Source organism: Armigeres subalbatus, chromosome 2 (assembly GCF_024139115.2).
Source record: "Armigeres subalbatus isolate Guangzhou_Male chromosome 2, GZ_Asu_2, whole genome shotgun sequence".
Taxonomy (NCBI): Eukaryota; Metazoa; Arthropoda; class Insecta; order Diptera; family Culicidae; genus Armigeres; species Armigeres subalbatus.
Genome location: NC_085140.1, coordinates 440,932,861 through 440,947,232, shown reverse-complemented (window position 1 = coordinate 440,947,232; position 14,372 = coordinate 440,932,861). Strand labels below are relative to the sequence as shown.

At 35.9% G+C, this 14,372-nt stretch overlaps 1 pseudogene; it reads right to left on the bottom strand.

Moving 5' to 3' along the window:
• Nucleotides 1–1,112: 1,112 nt before the first annotated feature.
• On the bottom strand, nucleotides 1,113–10,059 carry LOC134210396 (zinc finger protein 431-like; annotated as a pseudogene).
• Nucleotides 10,060–14,372: the final 4,313 nt, after the last annotated feature.

The window sequence follows — 14,372 nt, the reverse complement described above, 5'->3', positions numbered from 1 at the left end:
ATCGGAAACATTTAAATATTTTGTTATTTTAATGTACTTACAATAAAGATCTTTTACAACCGTGAACATTTTACAATAAGCATACAATAGTTTGTATTGTTTGCCACACAATCTATTGTATTTCAATGGGTTATGTCATACAAGTTACTGTAAATTTTTATCCGGGTTACCACAGGGCGCTAACCCATCCTGCTGCCGAGCTCGGAGGCACTGCTCTATTGTTTTGGGACACATGTTTCTTCTGCAAAAACGGGCCCACTGTTCAGTTCAAAAGCTCCTGCCGGTATCCGTCTCGACCGAAGATTTCCCAGCGAATAATAGTAGCTTGGCACACCGAATTCTTCTTTGGAGAACAGCCTTCATGCTGAAGTTAAACCACGATTGTTCTTTGAGTCATTTATCAAATTGCAGCACTGTATATGATCAACATATTTACAACGTCCGCGAGGCGTCTTGAGGAGCAGTGTGTTGTCTTCGATTTCTTGTTTGTTCACGTCGATGTCCGGCAGCAGGACGAACAGCTCCAAAAAGTTTATCAGGTTCATCGCGCACAAGTATGATATGGACGTCCTTCTGCTTCGTTCTGTCGACTTGGAAGACAGTGAAATGGCCATTTCTACGATGTCACGAAAGACCTATAGGTACAAGGTGGGCACTAGCTAACTTCACGGAACCACGTATGGACACCCTCAGCAGAATAGTTTTGTGTTTGTTTATGTCAGTTTTGTTTCATTTCAAACACATATGACACCCTTGCTTGACACTGGAAGCTCAGCTGTGCCCATATGTGCCGTGAAAGTGTGCCCATATGTGCCGTGGGCACATTTTCCCGAATGGTAAATTACCCCTTGGGAGGAGTCGAATGAACCACGAGTTGCATGAGCTGGGAGATCAATCCATCGTTCACACCGCGAAAATCGAACGACTGCGGTGGGCCAGGCACGTAGCCAGAATGTCGGACAGTAACCCGGTGTAATTGGTTCTCGACAATCATCCGACGTGCACAACAGGGCGAGGTGAGCAGCGGGTAAGGTAGGTCGATCAGGTGGAAGATGACTTGCGGACCCTCCGTAGACTGCGTGGTTGGCGACGCGTAGCCATGGACCGAGCCGAATGGAGAAGACTCAAGTACTGCACAGACCACTTGACACTTCGGCCTTAGTCAGAATAACGAGCACATTTTAGCATAGGATCGTGTATATAGGTACAGGAGTGTATGCACTATGTAATGAAATTGACCGAAGATTAGATAAGCATTTTTCTCTAATAATGAAATAAATATTTTCTTACAGTGATTCATATTCCAAGGGAAATTCGATAAAATATAGAACTTTAATTCATAAAAGGGATAGAATAAATAAGTACTTAAACAATGATCCAAAACAGATTTATCACTAACCGGACTGTTCCTGCAGCCGTCTAACCTGATCCTGTATCCGGGCTAACTGGCCTTGCAGAACCGTCGCCAACACGGCACTAAATTTCACTCCCGACTCGGAAGCCGCTCCGGTCCGGACTCTGATCGATAAAACCCGTTCCACTTGTAGTTCGAATCGGACGTGCACAAGCATCTCTGGTGGCAGCTTCATCCGCGGAACAGTCTTCGCAGCCGACTCGTGTATCCGCTGACGATGGGCCAATTACTGCTGGGTTGACAACATCCGGCCACAGCCCTCCACGTTGCAGACGTATTTCCGGACTCCTTCGTGCTTAGATTTTTTTTATTTTTTTTTTTTATTTCTTTATTAAGGTGTTTTTTTAATCTACACACTAAGTTCAACACCGATGTGCTTAGATTTGACATGGGCCATCAGATTATGGTCGTAGTCGTAAATTTGGAACATCCGTCATATGGCACTGGAACACTATACCTGCTCTTTGCCGCCTTCGTGACTCTTCTGATGCACCTGGATGTGTGATTTGGGGTTCTTTTCGATTGCAAATATCGCACTGATACAAAGTCATGTGCTGCAGCTTCTGGTGAGCGATGCATCCAACTCCGACGTACACGAATCACACTTGTGAATAGCTTGGCTTGTCTGATAATATCGCAATGATTTCGGGTTCATAAAACCCTTATCACAGTGTTGACATCGGTGCGGATACTGCCCAGTATGGTGGAACAGATGTTGCTGCTCGCCGTATTTGTCGCAGATCCATGTTTTGCCGAGAACGTCCTTCAGGTCTTGGTGCCGTCGCATGGCATTCGGTGGCGAAGGTTTTGGTGCAAGAAAGATGTTTGCATCGAATCTGGTTGGATGTGGAGTCTTTAGTCTTCCGGACGTAGCGATTCAAATGGCTCCGATTGGTGTACTCCTTGGCGCAATTTAGTTCCGGACAGCAAACTCTCACTCAAAAACTCGGAATAATTTTGTAACAAATGTAATGACCGATTGGGAGAAAAAACAAAAAAAACATCGATGCTGTCAGTTATGCGTGCACGGAAAAGAATCATGCGAAAAATTGATAACTGACAGCATCTGCTTAGTGTCTTTTCAGTTGTATACCTAGGACTCCTACACACCGAATGAGATTTAAGCGCAACACCAGAAAATTCCGAGTGCCAGATCCCGGTATTAGTCCCTGCTTCAGCGTCAATGAAACAATGAGTTGACCCCGCGAAAAAATTCACAAAAAATCAAAGAAAATTCAGGTTGTAATTAAAAAGCTGTTAAAGTTCGGGTTAACCGAGAAATTAATGAATTTCAACCGCGTAAAAAAAACTGGGTGCATTTGTAAGAAATGATCAATATCATGCGCCATTAGATTGTTCTTATCCATAGCATATCTTGATATTTAAATGATATTTCGGTGCAAATTTAGGATATTGTTGCCTGTTCTTTTATCTCTTATATCAATCAAGTCCATATCATGTTTTGTTATTCTGTTCATGGCTTTTGCCAGGGATTCCCTTGAATTTTGGCAGGAAATTTTCTTCGATTATCACGGGAATTCATAAAAATGTACGCAAATTTATGTTGCATCAGAAAAAAAATCAAAATTTTCATCAGAATACCCGTAGTAATATTTTAAAGAAATTCTCTTTAACTCTTGATGGCAGCGCATACGTCACACCATCCAAAGCGCTACAGAGAAAAAATCCTCTAAACCGTTACAAATACAGCATTTAAGATCCATTGTAAAATACTTTCTTCCATAAAATACTATGCTATTTTTTGTGCTATTTTGTTCTGATTCAATATATTGTCGCGCTCTTCTTAAACGCTCAACTCTTCGCGGTGATAACGCGCAAGCAAAGATTGCGCAGCAGCGCGCCCATAAGCTTTTACACAGGGTGTGAGTCTGTGCTGTTTAATTTAATAAACCGCCGAATGGGGTTGCCATAGTTGAATAGCCGCCGTGTGTAAATTAAATGGGCGCGCTCCAGCGCAATTCAACGGAGGCTGATTGAGATGATCACGATCTGAGTGTTTATCTTGGGATGCATAATATCGAAATCGAAAGCAAAAATATCGATATGACCGATATATTGAAAGCAAAATATCGATATAAAAATATCGGGTATCGAAACGAAAATATCGATATTCCGATATATCGGAAGTATCGGAACGTCCCTAGTTTAACATGAATTATTGTAGTTCCAGTTGAAAACCGAAGTGAGCTCTCGCGACAATCGAGTTTTCTCCCGTTTCCTTTTGTCGCAACTACGTCGCGACTAGTGCGCATCATGGCGCACGGCGGTGGCATAGATGCGCACTAGTCGCGATGCAGTTGCGACATCAGGAAATAAGGAAAAACTCAATCGTCGCGAGAGCTCACTTCGGTTTTCAACTGGAAGCACAATATTTGCCCAACATTGTGCTCAATTTTTTATTGCTTACAGCTAAAGTTTATTATCCTAGAATTTGTGAACTATCGCTTAAAAATATTATTATTGCTATCTTAATACTTAAGATGAGATCATGCAAAGAAATCTATCTTAAAACTAGAGCCTTAATTAGTGTATTGCATAATTCATTGACGAATACCATTAATTGTATTGTATTATTGTATATAATTGTATTAGTATATTGTATATTATATTGTATATTATATTGTATATATATTATTGTATTGTATTGAATTCAGGTACAAAACTACACATGTTAATTACCAAGGTTTGGGAGGATGAGGTTCTGCCGCAGGAGTGGAAGAAAGGTGTCGTGTGCCCTATCTACAAAAAGGACGATAAGCTGGATTGCAACAATCACCATTCAATCCTGATTAACGGTAATGTTATCTTTCTCGTGCATTATGAGAAACTGTATTTTGGTCATAACGTTTGAGCCCATATTCCGATCCAGCCTATTTTTAATAGGGAATAATGGAACAATATTCGCTGACGAATGAACTTGTTGCGAGTAAATAAGTTTAGTATATGTGCCTAAAAAGAGTTAAGATCATTTTTGCTCACACACATACAGACATTCACACACACGTACACACAGACAACACCTCGATTTGTCGAAGTGAGTCGATCGGTATATAAAACACTGGGTGTTCGGGCTTTCTTTTAAATGCTTTTGGAGCGATCATATAGTTTCTATGTATACTTAATACACGAGAAAGGCAAAAATGAGCATTTTTTTCAAATTCATGTATCTTACAAAATGGCACATTTGGGCAGAATTTTATTCATGGTCCTCAAAGCTTAAGAATTCATCAGTGTACTGCATGTTGTTTTACTGCGGAGTATTGTGGGGTTCTAAACTGTTTCGCTTGTTAAATATTGCGTAAAATATGCTTTTAGAAAACTACTAAAAACTAAATTCTGGACGGAGCTATTATTACATTATCAAGCCTATTGCATAGATCTGTTTAAGAGCTTTGTAACGATATATAAATATGTTACTTTTGAGACAAAAATTTGACAAAGTTGTCCGTTTTCCCAGAAAACGTAAAAATTTCATTTCTTGGAGGGGCTAGTTGTAATGCCCCCACCCCTCCCTAAAAATCTAAAAAAAATTGCCCTGATTATAAAAATAAAGGTTATAAACTGTGTATTCATCACATTTTACACGCCCAAATCGAAAATTGACCTTTTGGTAGTTTTGGACGTTTTGGTCACTCCTTTATATGGGACTGTCCTATTGTGGAGTGATACGATTTTCACTAAGTCCTTCCAATTATTTGGTTTCACTGGAGCTAACTGGTTTAGACTAGTCATCAACACATCGAACACGAAGTACATGATACGGAGAGGTTCAAGAGAAGAAATCTCGAGCCACACACCACGAGTTTTTATCGGTGGGGACAAAATCGAGGTGGTAGAAGAATTTCTGTACTTGGGCTCACTGGTGAGGGGCCATCCAGAAACCACGTGGTCATATTTTTGAAGATTTTCAAACTCCCCTCCCCCCATGTGGTTATCGTGGTCATTTGGCCAAGAAATAAACAATTACAAAATTTTCCACAAAATATTTTTTTTTTTATAAAAAATTAAAATCTTTTCACGAAAAAAATCAATAAAGAGCATTGAAAAAAAAGGAAATTTTCCATTAAAGAATATAAAAAAGCAATAAAATTGAGCATTTTTCCATAGAATACCCCTTCTTTAAAAGCGTTTGAAGTTCATGGAAAAAAATTTCAATTTGATTGCTTTTTAGTATTTTTTAATGGAAATTTGATTGATGTGAAAGAAACCCAGCATTGCCCTGGTGTTGCAAATGTCACAATGAACTATTTGCAGCACCGCACTCTAGATCAATTTCCGTGCTTTTTTTTGTTTTCCTCGACAGCTGACCCAAAATTGCATTTTAATGACTTTTTACATTTCCCCGTTGAATGCACCAACGTTTTGTATATATACAAACCTTACGGATCCCAAAACGAATCGATTAGGGAAAAATCTTGCAAATCGGTCAACCCGTTCGCGAGTTAAATCGTCAGGAAGGAAATCTCATCTCATTTTTTTTAAATAGAGATTTTGTGGAAAAAAAAAATTTTGTGGAAAAAAATATTTTTTTTTAAATTTTTTTGTAATTGTTTATTGCTAATATTGATTTATTCATGAGAATTTTGTATATTTTTGCCTTTTATGAATTTAAAAAGCATTTTATTTAGAATTTCATGTTGATTTTTTTTTAATGCAAGCTTCTCTCTGTCATAACCTTTTGCATACGCACTACTAGAATTTTGTGCATTTAGAACATTTTGGTGCATTATTAAATTTTTCGATCAATTAACCTAATTATTCAATATCATAAAAGCTAGGCTTCTTAAGCTGAAATTATTGCCAACATTTATTGCATGAAGAATCCGAAATGCATATTTACGATGAAAATTACAATAAACATCAAATTTCGATGAATTTCCAGTATAAATTAGAAAAAAATCCAGCTTGCTTTTTTTTCAAAACCCTTGGCAACTTTAATTAATCTTCAAAGGAAATTCTTCTGAATTTCCAATGGAATTTTTTTTTCGTTTTCAAAAAGAAATTCTTAGAAATTTTCAGCATTTTTTTTTCAATTTCCAAAAGAAATTATTGGAATATATCAAAATTTTTCCGATGGAAATTCCTAAGATTTTCCAGTAGAAAATCGAAAAAAGTTTATCTGAAACACCAATAATAAATTTTCCGATGTTTTTACAAGTGGAAATAACGAGAAAATTGTACTTTTGTAGCTGGGTGCTGCGGATAGAGCCGCTTTTCTGCGCTCAAGCGAGCAGAGGGATATTTTGAAATCACTCCCATAAACAAAATTATTTTGCAGTTACTTGGCTGTCAAACATTTCCCGCTCTTCGAATTTCTCTTTCCACGCTGCATGAGGGCGCACAAATGCGCTAGACTCTACATGACTTTACGATTGTTTACATACATCGATGCTCCAATCAGCTGCTGAATCTCGTGAAATTTCGTAACGAGTGCTTTTTAATTGCATTCCCACTAATTTTCCACTCGAAATATAATGTGAGAATATTTGTTACAAAGAATACAAAACTCAAACAAAGTTTATTTTTATTTTTTCCCAAAATAATAACAATACTTCTCAATATTAGATCAGAAACGAATATAACCACAATCTTCAATGTTTGGCTCCGGCACAATAGAAAATTTTGGCTTCAGTTTGACAACCAAATCGATTCTATCCGCACCACCCAGTTTTGTAGTATTTGTAAAGGATGTACTTTTGAAGCATTTCCAGTAGGAATTCCTTAAAAAAATAAATAAAATTTTAAAGATTTTCTGATGTGAAAATTCCTCAAAATTTCTAAATCATTTCCTGTGCATCTTTGCATGGTAAAGATTTAAAGCAATGTTTAGCTGAACCCACAAAGAAATCAAAATGACTTCCCGAAGAAGAATGAATTCCCGATGAAATTTTGGAGGAATTTATGGTGCAAATTGAAAAAAACATGAACCTTGAGAATTCTAAAGATTTATTCTTTGGAAATCCAAAGAATTTTTTGAACATAATCCATAGACTCTTCCGTGGGAATTCTAAATAATGCCTCGAATAAATAAATCCTTGGAAAAATAAAAAAAATGTGTTAGAATTCACAAAGAGCGAAAAAAAGTATTCCGAAAAATTTTCATTTCTAAATTCCAAATTTGAAAAAAAAAATCCAAAAACAAAAAATCAACGGAAATATCAAAGTGTTTCATGTGGCATTGGCTGTTTAATATCTCTGGGAAATTCAGAAGATTTTTTCTTGAAAAATTTAGAAGTCTTCTTCTTCTTCTATGGCTCCATATTCCAACTGGAAGTTGGTCTGCTTTTTAACTTAGTATATTCTATTACCATTTCCTCAGTTATAAATTGAAAGTTTTTATATGCCAGCCATCTTGTGTAGCAAGTACGATGGATACACTATACCTAGGTTGTCGGGAATGTTTCCCACCCCAAAGCATCCTAGACAGGAACGAGAATCGAACTCGTCATCTCCGGATTGGCAATCCTACGCCTTTGCACGCAAGACTAACTGGAGACTGAACATTTTGAAGTGCACTCCTTAAAATATTCGAAAAACTTCTTTTGGAAATGAAGAACTGGAAGGAAGGAAGAACTTGTCGAAGAAATTCATTAGAATGTAAAAAAAATATGAAAATATAAACATTTTTTTCCACCGAAAATTATATGTATTTCCCACGGGACTGTTTTGAATTTTCAGACAGAGTTCACATGGAATTTTTTCGGAATTTACACTGGAGATGTTTTGTTTTTTTCATTAAGGTACCCCGGAGCAAGTGGGACCTAAAAAAACGCCACAAATTATTTCATTAATTTCAGAAATTTATTTCTGAAGGTTTTTTTACGAGAACTCCAATATATTTACGTCAAATGTCAATGGTCCACACAAATTTATGAAAATTTTTATGAGCAAATGTTTATGCTGACAGACGGAAAACTGTTCGACATCTGTCCAGTCCAGAATATTGATCAAAGAAATAAATTGTAAATAGAATAATTACTCATTGAGAATAGTTAAGGCTACTAACATCATTGTTCTCGTTCATGGTTGTTAATCGATAAATTATTGTCGTTAATTTAACGCCATCTTCGATAACGATAACGAATGTACGATGATGCTTCATTGACGATAAAGTGAGCGTTGATTTATCGTTATCGTTATCGAGTCTTCGTTGATTTATCGATAATTATCGAGTTAACTGTAATATGTCCTGCAGGTAAAAAAAATAATATTTACAAGTTGGTTTTGCCATATGCTTTTCTAGCATTGCCCTGAAATATTAGGTACCGTCAACTGAGGGGAAGATGATCATTGAGGTGAAGATGATCATTTGATGTGTCAGTCAAAAGTGCCAAATTTTTTTTTGAAACGGTAGTCAACAATATTCTCCGTTCAAGTAATGTTACCGCTAGGTAGAAATCCGAGTTTTTCGATTATAATCATGAAAATGTATTTTATGGAAGAAAGAGAGAGATAGTCATAAATGACGCTATTTTCGTTTCAAATATTGACTTTGTAGACTTCTTTACGTAGTAAATTCAACATTCATACAAATAACCTTGTGTATTTTGACTACTAGGTCATAATGATTTTAGTAGAGCTGTCTTGATCAACTTCACCCCAAACCAGATTACTCAAAAAATGTGTGATAATTTAATTTATTTTAATAAATGTGAACGCATTTCAGAAAACTAAAGTTGTTGATTATTGCAACGTATAGCAGTACATGTTTTGAAAATATTTGTTTCGATTTAAAATGTAAACACACATTGTTATTGCATGTTTTGTCTTAAAAATGATCATCTTCCCCCCAGTTGACGGTAACTCATTTAAATCTTGCAATTCAGTTCGGGTTCAAATTGATCAAACACATTCTAATGATCATTCATTCAATTTCACAGATACGCTGGGTTTTTCATAATAAAGAATCGTATTTCTTATGTTTGAATCACAAAACATCTATTTTGGAGATCCGGAGAGCCTACATGTATAACATAATAATGGTTATTTTATGACTCAGAGAGTAGATTAACCGAGTCGTGCTCAATTCATCACGGAGGGTATTTTCACTGGGTACCTATGCCTGACATGAAATACTACAAGTCGCTGTATTATTCTTTAGCAGTTGAAACCCAATTCTAAATCCCGAAGTATTCCGATTCCAGCTACATCTTTTTGATTATGAAGACGATGATTAGACGATGAAGATTGTCTAAGAAAAAATCATCATGTGTTCTCAATAGATATGTCTCCATCTCAAAGCAAGTCTGTCTGGTTAGCACAAATATCCGCGTTGTATTCGTAGCCAGTGCCATATATTCCAAACACTTATGTAGTGATTAATAGTCCATCAAGCCAATGACAGAACACTTGGTTTTTCTTCGTTCCGTGCCTATACGCCATTGAGCATTTTTCTAGAAAGTCCCGCTTCAATCAAAATAATCTCTGGTCAACCTGCTACAATGAGGGTCATCATTGAGAAATTTTGAAAAAGATCAGTTTACATAATTCTCGCCTTCTGTCAAAATGATACATAACTTTTTTTTCTCGTAATCTAGTAACCACATTGTTGCAAAATTATCAAGTTAACTTACGTTAAATTAACGTTGAATTATCGAACTCCGATAATTACTGAGTTGATGCATCTTTATCGTAGCAACCGATAACGTTGAACACAATTAACTTTATCGGCGATAACGATAAATTAACGATTAACAGCCCTGTTCTCGTTATTGTACAGACTTTATTTTTCTGATATGACATGCTAATTACAAATTATTATTAGTAACATTGTATGATTGATATACTTCAATTTCCTTTTCTCTATTTAAAACTTCGTCTCACTTTACGAAATAACTTAAATTAGAATTGAAAGTGTCAGCTCAATAATTTCCGAATAGATATATGTATGTCTTATTTGTCACATTGGAAATGATTCTGATGATAGTAATTTTTAATTTTACGAACTGTCTCTTTTAATCTTAGCTTAGTTTGAATTAATTTTGAAAATAAGAAGTAGCTAAGAACCAGTTAGATGCAACAAAATAAACAAACATATTGAGAAACGCGCTGGAAAATGACTCGTTTTTTTATTTCAGGTCCCTTTTATGTGTGTTTTCGAAATATTAAAATAGTGCACAGGTTGAAGAATTGATCACGCGACGCCTCTAATGTTCATGTAATATCTGAGTCGTAGTATTTCAAATCATGGATGGAGGTTTATTGCTTATCAGACTTTTGTTTTTGCAAAAAGAAAGGGATTACAATGTTAGCAGATAAAAAAACAAGACAACAGCCGGTTCACTGATCAATTGGCTGTTGCCTGGCTTTCCATTAGCTTACTTTCTTACCAAATGTGTTAGATGGAAAAGATAAGCAAATCTTTGTTCACTTTTCGAATAAATGTTTTTTTGTTTAGAACACAAATTATTTCATTAATTAGAACTTCAAAAAGAACGTTTTTGCCTTTCTCGTACAACTAAGTTGTACCGAAAGGCTATCATTTCACTCCGAAAACGAACTTTTTATAGAAGCCTTTGAGACTCATAGTATTATACACTTTTTTTACACGGTTGGAATTCATTAATTTCTCGGTAAACCTAAACATTCACAGCTTTTTAAATACCCTCTGAATTTTCTTTGATTTTTTGAGAATTTTTTCGTGGGGTTAACGCATTGTTTCGTTGACGCTAAAGGTCTTAAACAACTAAAACCAAACCGTGTAAAAAAACCTGGGTGTATACCAATCGACTCAGCTTGACGAGCTGAGCACATGTCTGTCTGTCCGAGTGTATGTATGTGTGTATGTGTGTGTGTATGTGTGTGTGTTTATGTGTGTGCACAAAAGCTATAAAAAACATTAGACAACTTTTCGTATAGTAATCCTTAACCGATTTTCTCGCAACAAGTTTCATTCGACAGGGGGCAAAGCCTTGTTGATCACTATTGAATTTTATAACGATCGGTGGTCATTGCATTTAAAAGTTATGAAGAAAATGGTACATATAAACCCCATATCACACTTATTCTCGATTCTCTTGTTCGGTAATTTTTTTTACGGTTTTGCTCCGTAAACCATGAAAACTACCGAGAAAGTCAGCTATTTCATTGGAAATTACTGATTTTTTGTAAACGTTTTCATTATTTACTGTATACAGTAATGCTTAGTACCGAGTTTTCAGTATTTGCGATGTTTACTGCGAGGTTTACTGATATCGAACAAAAAATCAGTAAAAGCTGTTACCACGGTTTTCACAATTTTGTTACTGAGTTTTCATCAAATTAGAATGACAACTTACCTTGTTGACAGATTTCAGCGTGGTTATTAGTTTATTCATAACGACATCGTGCCCCACATTTTTCCAATCCCATTTCCTTCCGATGCTGTTGGACCAACCGCAAACTAAAAAACTCATCCGATTTTAGATGTTCCAATCAGCCAGAGAAAAAAAGTGCATGTAAATGATAAAACATCGCACTAGAAAAAATACCAGAAGCGATTTTTGTTGCTGGGAGTTGAGCCATACTCGTGGCTGCGGATTGGGGCCAAGAACATAACAAATTGTACATTAAGACGACGGCAACGATAAGTGATTGGGATAACATTTAATTTTTCTCTCATCGCACATTAGAAGTCTTTTTTGGAGAAAAGGATAAGTTTGAATTTAAATTAAAACATTTTTGTTTTCTATTATTGCATCATATTTTTGGCGATATTTTTACTGAAAAACTCAGCATTCAAAAAGTAAACAAATAGTTTACCGAAAAGTCAGTAGAAACAAGTACTGAATAGATCGGTACTTTTTGACACTTTATGATTATTTCGGGTTACCGAGTTCTCAGTAATTGCAATAATTACCGACTTTAGTCAGCTGTTCAAAAACTCAGTAAAAAATTACCGACTTCGGTAATCGAAAGAAACTGTGTGTGAGTGATTTCTCGTGGAAGTACAGATGACTCGTCGGCTTCTATCAAAGCGAGTATCACGTCAACATTTTCCTACCCATTCCTTAATTGACCTGCATTCGGACACGGCCGGCGCTGGTATTGCTTATTTTTGGGTCACCAGTTCTTACACATTGAAGATGATGTTAGTCCCAAACTTTATCTGTTGGTTCTCTGTGTAATTACAGCTGACCGGGCAATAACGGAGTAGCAACCGTGGGCGGTCAATCATGTTCATGCCAGCTCATGCTCATGCTCAAGTTATGAACAAATTAGTCAAATGACATGCAGATGACATTTTACAAGACTGCCCTCAACCTCCTATACTCTCTAGATAGGCGTGATAACCCCTACACAACAAGACCACTTAAAGGTCACGTTTGCGGAAAAGCCATCAGAATCTCCGAGTACCAACCTCCACCGCGGTTAGCTCTTTTTTGCAAATTGAATATCTTTCAATATCTGAATTACATATCTGGAATTTCTTCAAGTCGAGTCAAGTACAAGACACTGAAGACGGCCTTACTGTTGAGGTCGAAATACGTATCTGTCGAGATACAATTAAGTGGTGGAATTCAATGGGATTGTATAAACTCGTCTTATGACAAGTGAAGACATTCCACTAAAAAGCTCAAAATAATTTTCTTATCATATCTGGAAGCTTATCTCGATTTTTTGATTTTTTTTACAAAAATGTATATATGTATCATAGAGTTCGGAACTTTTTCCGTATCATACATCAATCAGATTTTAATTACATTTTGTCTAGAATTTATTACAAGCATTTTAAAATGATCTCCCTATGCTGTGCTGTAGGATCTCTCAAAGTTAACACCGTCGTGTCTTCTTATTTTTACTTGGATTCGTCTATCTATATATTGATAATTTAGGAAGTAGCATGTTTTTATTCGGGATATCAGTATTAAGAGATGTGAGGAGTTATCATTCGAGGGGTTGTACGACGGTAATGAAACAAATTATCTTTGATAATTATTTACATATAATAAAATTAAGCCTAGTTGTTTCATTTAACTTTGTTATATCCGTTATATCTACAATCTACACGATACAACAAAGGAAGGTTTTATAAAATAAAAACTGATTGACTTAGGAAATTTTACATATATCCCGTATAATGAAAAACGACATACCATGCATATATTGTCACTGTTCACTTCATTGTTAGCATACAATTTTAAGCTTGATTCACCATACCAAGCCTACATCAACACTTACTGTTAATACATAACATGCTGTCGATGTGTGATTATATAGTTCTTGAATTGTACATCTACCAACTGATGTGGGGCTAAACTTGCAAACATGCAGCCATATGCAGCTCATCTACTCAAAGACTTTCGTTGGATGGGCTCAGATTCCATCTATTTCACTGAATATAATATGAATTTAGAGCTTAAGTCTAGATAGCCCTAACACGCATAATTTAAGATTTTTTTTGTCTCTTTATTATCGGAACAAGAAAAATATATTAAGCTCGTTTAGTGGAATGTATTAAACCGTCTAAGACGAATTAAGTACTGTCCATTTAATTCCACCAGTTAATTTTCGTTATCTTTGCAGATACGTATTTCGACCACAACTGTGTGGTCGTCTTCGTACAGTCGAGTCGAGTCAAGTACAAGACACTGAAGACGACCACACAGTTGTGGTCGAAATACGTATCTGCAAAGATAACGAAAATTAACTGGTGGAATTAAATGGACAGTACTTAATTCGTCTTAGACGGTTTATCGGAACAAGGCTGGTTCATCTCGTAAATATAGTTCAAGACGATAGTCGAATCAAATAGACACGATTTACATTCCTCTTTGTACCATATTGCTATTATTATATATTATTATATACAACCATATTGGTTGTTAAGGATGTTCACTATTTATTATTGAACACAGATCTATTAAATAATAATGTTCTTGATTTTCTTTTAATATTTACTTGCTGAACTAAAACAAAGTCTGATTCTGCCGATTTTGCATTGCCTTCATTTTCCATC